This window comes from Carlito syrichta, unplaced genomic scaffold (assembly GCF_000164805.1).
Source record: "Carlito syrichta isolate Samal-C Ts95f unplaced genomic scaffold, Tarsius_syrichta-2.0.1 Scaffold302071, whole genome shotgun sequence".
NCBI classification, from domain to species: Eukaryota; Metazoa; Chordata; class Mammalia; order Primates; family Tarsiidae; genus Carlito; species Carlito syrichta.
This window is the reverse complement of record NW_007246167.1, coordinates 963,061-969,623: the sequence shown is the minus strand read 5'-3', so window position 1 is coordinate 969,623 and position 6,563 is coordinate 963,061.

Below are 6,563 nucleotides of genomic sequence, written 5' to 3'. Positions count from 1 at the left end.
AAAAAAAAAAAAAAAAAAAAAAAAGAATTGATAAATTCAGCAACAAAGAAATCATTAATGATATAGTTGATAATATCAAACAATTTGTTCTAATTATCATTCATAGAATATTCCATTAAACAGCAGGGGACATATTCTTCTCTAGATTACATAAAACATTCACCAAGGTAGACAACATTCTAGATACTAAACGTGTCATAATGGATTGAAAACCCTAAAAATTTATATCAAGTGTATTCTTGACTATAATGAAATTAAACAAATAATAATATAAATATAGCTGGAAATTCTCCAAGTTTATCTAGAGATCATACAACACAATTATAAATAAAACATAGATCAAAGAAGACATCTCAATAACAGAACAAACATTCTATTGTTCTCTCCCTAAAAGTCAGAGCATGTTGCTTTCCTGTTGTTAATGTGCACAGAATGTTGCCAGTCAGGGAAACTTACCTACACATTAGTGTCCAAAGTCTTTATTGTGGATTCATTACATTGGCATAAATGATTGTCCACCAGATAATCTCTGTATCCAATGTATCAAAAGACTGGGTTCCTGATGACTCAAAGCCCCAGCTCTTTATCACATTGCTGGTGTTGCTGAAATCCTCCCGCCCTAAATTATATTGTTACTGTCTGTCTTGGTCCAGAGTTCCTAACTTAAATAACATTATTGTTGTGTCTTATAGACCCCAGATAAAAAAAGACACTACTACCAGGCAGAACATTACAATTATATATATATCCTTGTCCTCCCAGAAGCTAAGGACAAAGGCCAGACCTCCTTTTGAGCAAGTTTAAGTTCAATATTACACAGTGATTTTTTTATTTTATATTCTGGAAAAGATTGAGTTGAATTATTTTTAATTTTTTTTAACATTTGGTAAAATTCTGCAGTAGATCTATTTGGACCAAGATTTCTTTTTTGGGCGTATTTATAATTTTAAATTAAATGTTCTTAATATCTATTCAAATTATCTATTTTATATTGGATGAGTTCATGTGCTTGTCAATTAATCTTTTCATCTCACCTAAGTTGTCAAATTTATGTGTGTAGAGTTGCTAATAGTATTCTCTTATTATAATTTTTGATGACTGATGTATGTGTAGTAATATTTGTTGTTTTATTCCTGATAGAGTTCATTTGGATATTCTGTTATTTCCTTTGTCAGTCTTGCTAAGAATTTGTCAATTTTGTTGTTATTTTCAATGAACTAGGATTTTTAAATGGAATTTGCTCTTATTTTGTTTAAATTTTATTAATTTCTGCACTGATCTTTATGTGCTCCTTTTGTCTGCTTTGGATTTATTTTTTTACTTCTACTTTCTTAAGTTGTTTATTTAAGACATTTCCTTATTTGAAAATGTATGTATTTCATGCTATATTCTTCCTAGATTTTTACTGTCACCTACACTTTTTAATGTTTTATTTAGCTAAATAAAATTATCTGATTTCCCTTCTCTGATTAATGGGCTATTTTTATATGTGTTGTTTAGTTCCAAAGGTTTGAAGATTTTCATGTTATTATTCTACATTTGCAAACTACTTTGATGCCACTGTGGGTCAGAGAATACACTCTCTATAATATCAATTTCTTGATTTTTGTTGAAGTATTTTTTTTATATTTCCAGAATACATTTTACTAAAATGGATGTACCATGAGTACTTGAAAAAAAAAATGTATTTTTTTTTTTTTTTTTTGCTGTTGAGTGACATATTGGTTAGATATCAATTAGAACTGATTATTGGTGGTGTTACTAACTTCTAAATTCTTGTTGATTCTTTGTCTAGTTCCTCAATTAATTGTTGAGAGAGGTGTACTGAACTCTCCATTTATAATTGTGAATTTCTCTTTCTATTAAATTCTATCAGATTTTTTTTCTATTCAGAAACTTAAAAAAATACTATATTCTGAAAAGTTTTTTAAGCAAACTTTCATTGATATTCTTCATGTGTAATCAGTGTTTAAAGTTAATGAGAATGAATATAAATTCAACCTTGTATTAAATATTTTTGATGATATACATTTATTTTGCCTTGAAGAGTTTTCTCTTTCAAAAAACACTCAATAAAATGATTGAAAATGCATTTCCGCACTTCAAACCATTTCATGTAAGTTCTCAAATATATATTTATGTTTTGAAGTGCATAGAATTTTAAATACTATACAGAACTTAAGTTTAATATTGCAGAAAAACATGTATTTTCTTTTCTCAAGACAATCATAAATTAATGAGAAACCAATAAAAGAAATAAAAACTTGCAACAACAAAGAGAAGAAAAGGGGAATCAGCAATCTACGTATTCTAAAGTTAGGATGCAAATAAGCAATGACTCAGTTTACCTACATGCAAACAAAAACAAAGTAGGGAGCAATTTGTATAGAGGAAGACACTGAACACAGAAACATGTGGATTCAACCAAAATGTACAGCCATATGTCTCAAATGGCAGTTGTACTCTAGGTTTTGCAAAACATCAATAGTTTGAGAAGGGAACAGAGGACAGATGAGTTAGAGAGGAATAGAGGACCTTGGGGAAACTAGAAAGAGTGAAGGAGAAAAAAACAACATTTTCTTTAGGTGCCCCCGTTTTTACATGTTGATGGGCAAATGTGTGGCAGAACTTCAGGGCAGTATTTATTACACTGGTGGAAGCGATGAATTCTTCAGATTTGAGCAACCTCTATTCATTTCTTCTCTTGCATTTAAGCAGTGGCTCTGTGACTGTGACTTTTCTGGTTCTGGCTCCTACGCTTTAGCAGTATAAGTGGTCTCCACTGTTTTGCTTCTCAGCAATATAGTGCATGCTTTTAAAGCAGCAAATTCTTCCCAAAGTTCTGATTTGCTACCTTTCTGGATTCCTCCTTGTTCTTTAATTATTCACTTCTCTCTTTGCTCTATGATGTAGTAATGGCTAATGTTGTTGTCCTTGTAGCACCTTAGCATTCACTTTATTATTTTTAATTTTTTGCTATCTTTAAATATTTAATAATTTAACACTTTTTAGTATTAATATTCCCCTACTTTATTATAATGTATATATCCTAGCCTGTACTCCTGGATGCTGACAGATGCAAACTATGGTGTTTCTTATATCAGGAGTTTGTTTCTCTTATTGCTGAGTAGTCCTTCACTTTAAACAAATTCATTTTCCTGGTAGTGGTAATTTAGGTGGTTTCCGGTAGTCCATAGCTATTAAGAATAAAGCTGCTATGAATAGATCTATTACTGTTCCATTAATAGTTCTATGTAACTCTACAAAGAAAACAATAGGTCCAAGTGGTTTCACTGGTAAATTCTATCATTATTTTAAGCCATGAACAATACCAATTCTAAACAAACTTGTGCAAAAAATTGAAATAAAAATAATATTTTCTAACTCATTTTATAAGGTCACCATTCATTTAGTAGCTTAGTTTTAAATCTAAAGTTTTTATCAGAAAATAAAAACTATATACTTATAATTTTTATGAACATGGTCATAAAACTTATCACCAAATATTGGCAAATCAAATTCAACAGCATGTAAAAAAAAATGTATTTTAAACAAAGGTGGTTAATTACAAAAATGCAAAGCTAGCTCAACATTCAAGTATCAACTTAACTTGCTAAATCAACAAACTAAATAAGCAAACAATAAAAATCTAACATGTGCATCTCTATCATTGCAAAAAAGTCATATTGACAATAGTCAATACACTCTCACTGATTTAAAAAAAACTGAACAAGCATGGAAGAAAATTCACATCTTTCATCTATCTGTGCACAAAATTGGTAACTACTGACAATAGTTAGGCTTATTATAGTATATTATATCCTATTCATAAGAATTATATTTATTACTGTCTTTAAAATTCTTAATATAGATACATATATTTATACAAAAAATAAACTTACTATATGTGTGTGAAAATATAGTTTATCAAAATGCTACAAAATATTTAATTCTATTCACTTTTGTATTTTTAAAATGTTGACTTTTATAAAACTATTTTATTTATTTCACTTTAACATTGACATTATCACCTTTATACTGTTAGTAAAGGCCAAGAAACAGAATCTCCAATTTATAGTAGAGAAGTAACTGCATTAAAAACAACAACAACAACAACATTTAATTAAATTATCTTTCTCACCTGATGTAAATGTAGTAGAAATTTTGTAATGTTTGTAAGGCACTCCAATAAAGACTTTAAAAGTGAAAATGCTGATTTTTTTTTCTTATAGTATTACAGTAGTTGTTGAAGTTCCACTTATGAGTGAGAACATGTGGTACTCACTTTGTTTCTGTGAGAGATCACTCAGTATTATAAACTCTAATTCCATCCAGGTTGCTGCAAAGTTCATAATTTTCTTCTTCTTTATGGCTGGGCAATATTCCATTGTGTATAGGCACCACATTTTTTAAAATCCAGTCCTCTTTTGATGGGCAGCATGGTTGGTTCCATGTTCTTGCTATTGCTATTGTGTACAGTGCTGCAATAAACATGCATATGCAGGTATCTTTTTTATAGGGTGATTTGAGTAACTATCTACTTTTAAATCCTGGACAAGCCGGGCTCGGTGGCTCAGCCTGTAATCTCGCACCTTTGGGAGATTGAGGTGAGTGGATTGCCTGAGCCCGTGGGTTCGAGACTCGCCTGGGCAGCGAGACCTCATCTCTACAATAAATCAAAAAATCAGCCGGGCGTGGTAGTGCATGCCTGTAATTCCGGCTACTTAGAAGGCTGAGGCGGAAGGATCACCGGAGCCCAGCAGGTCGAGATTGCGGTGGCCGGGATAATATGGTGGTACAATCAAATATACTATTTAGATTAGAAATCTAACTGTATATAAATTTATCAACCACTATATATGTTTGGTCATAGAAGTTCAGAGCTGCTAATAAAAGATTTTTGTAAATCCATTTGGAAACCCCACAAGTAAAACTAACACTAATTTTTAGAGCTCATTAGTTTTATATTAAATTCTATGGTATTTTTTAAGTCCTTTAAATAAAAAGCACAACAAATGGTATTTTAATGATTATGAAGGCTATAGAGAAAGAAGAATCTCCAATTATTTTTGCTGCTTTATTATGAGAAATAGAGATACAGTAGCTATTTTAAATAGTGGTTATATGTGCTTCATTTCAAGTGTTAAAATTTAGCATTTCATGCAAATTTCATGGAGAGACATAAATTTTAATAATACATCATTGCTGGAAAATTCCACAAATCATCATAATTAATAGTTTTATGAAATTATTTTATCAACAAATTGGCTCCCATAGATGTGCATATGTACTTACTTAGTGGATAATAAAATACAATGAGCATTTGCATTTCTATATACCTTTTTGTAAAAGTACAAAAGTAAAATACCCTGTGGGCCCACATAGAGTTTAATAATATTTTAAAGTGTTTATTTTCTTACATTACCTTCTATTTTAACAGAATTGCAATTTTTATGGATATGAATTAAATCATTTATAAATTAAACATGATAAACTGAGAGGTTATCTGTATAATGAAGAAAGAGTGGACTCTCTTACAATAACACACATATGATGTCTTCACAATTTTTTCTTATGATTTTGGAAGCAACTGAGTCTCTATATTTAAATCTCTTGGAGTTTATTTGTTCTCAAAAAAAAAATGTAAACCAGTATACATTCTGATGTATTATCATTGTGTTCCCTATAGTCGTATACTTTTTTTGCTAAACCTAGAATTTACACCAGAAAATAGTTTGCTTTCAGTACTTTCAGTGTCAAATAAATCTTGACACTGAAAGTGTCAATGCTTAAGCCAACATCTATATTGTTTACCTGCACTATGAAGATATTATCAAGTGATAAAGGGTGTATAAAAAACAATTATTTGCATATTATTTTAATGTAATATAAAAAGCAATTTTAAAAAGATAAACAAAAATATTCAGCATGTGAACTGTGGAAGATGAAAAAAAGAAAAAAAATGGAAAATGAGCTCAATAGTTTTACATATATGTATATATATATGCAAATATGTATGTATATGTGTTTACAAATATGCATGTATATTTGAGCTGGAGTCTCACTCTCTAGACTGGAGAGCAGTAGCACCACTCACCGCTCACTGCTCACTCTCTCAGCTTCTTGGACTAAGGCAATCCTACTTACCCTTTCAGCCTCTAGAGTAGCTGGAACTACAAGCAAGCGCTACCATTCCTGATTATTATTAGTAGTAGTAGTAATAGTAGTAGTAGTAGTAGTAGTAGTATTTTGTAGAGATGAGGTCTCCCTATGTTGCCCAGACTGGTATCAAACTCTTGGACTCAAGTGATCCTCCCCCCTTGTCCTCTAAAGTCCTGAGATTGTAAGCATTACCCACCACACACAGCCCATGTATATATTGAAATATGTGAACTGTAGTATATGTCTGACATTCTTCGATTAAACTGAAAAAACTTAAAAATATCAAAACAAAAAAACCTGACTATGTAAGGTAACTACTTTGAAGATACTCTAAAGATCTTACATTTCAAAATAATATACACTATTTTAACCAATTAGAATATCATTAATTGGCTTGAACC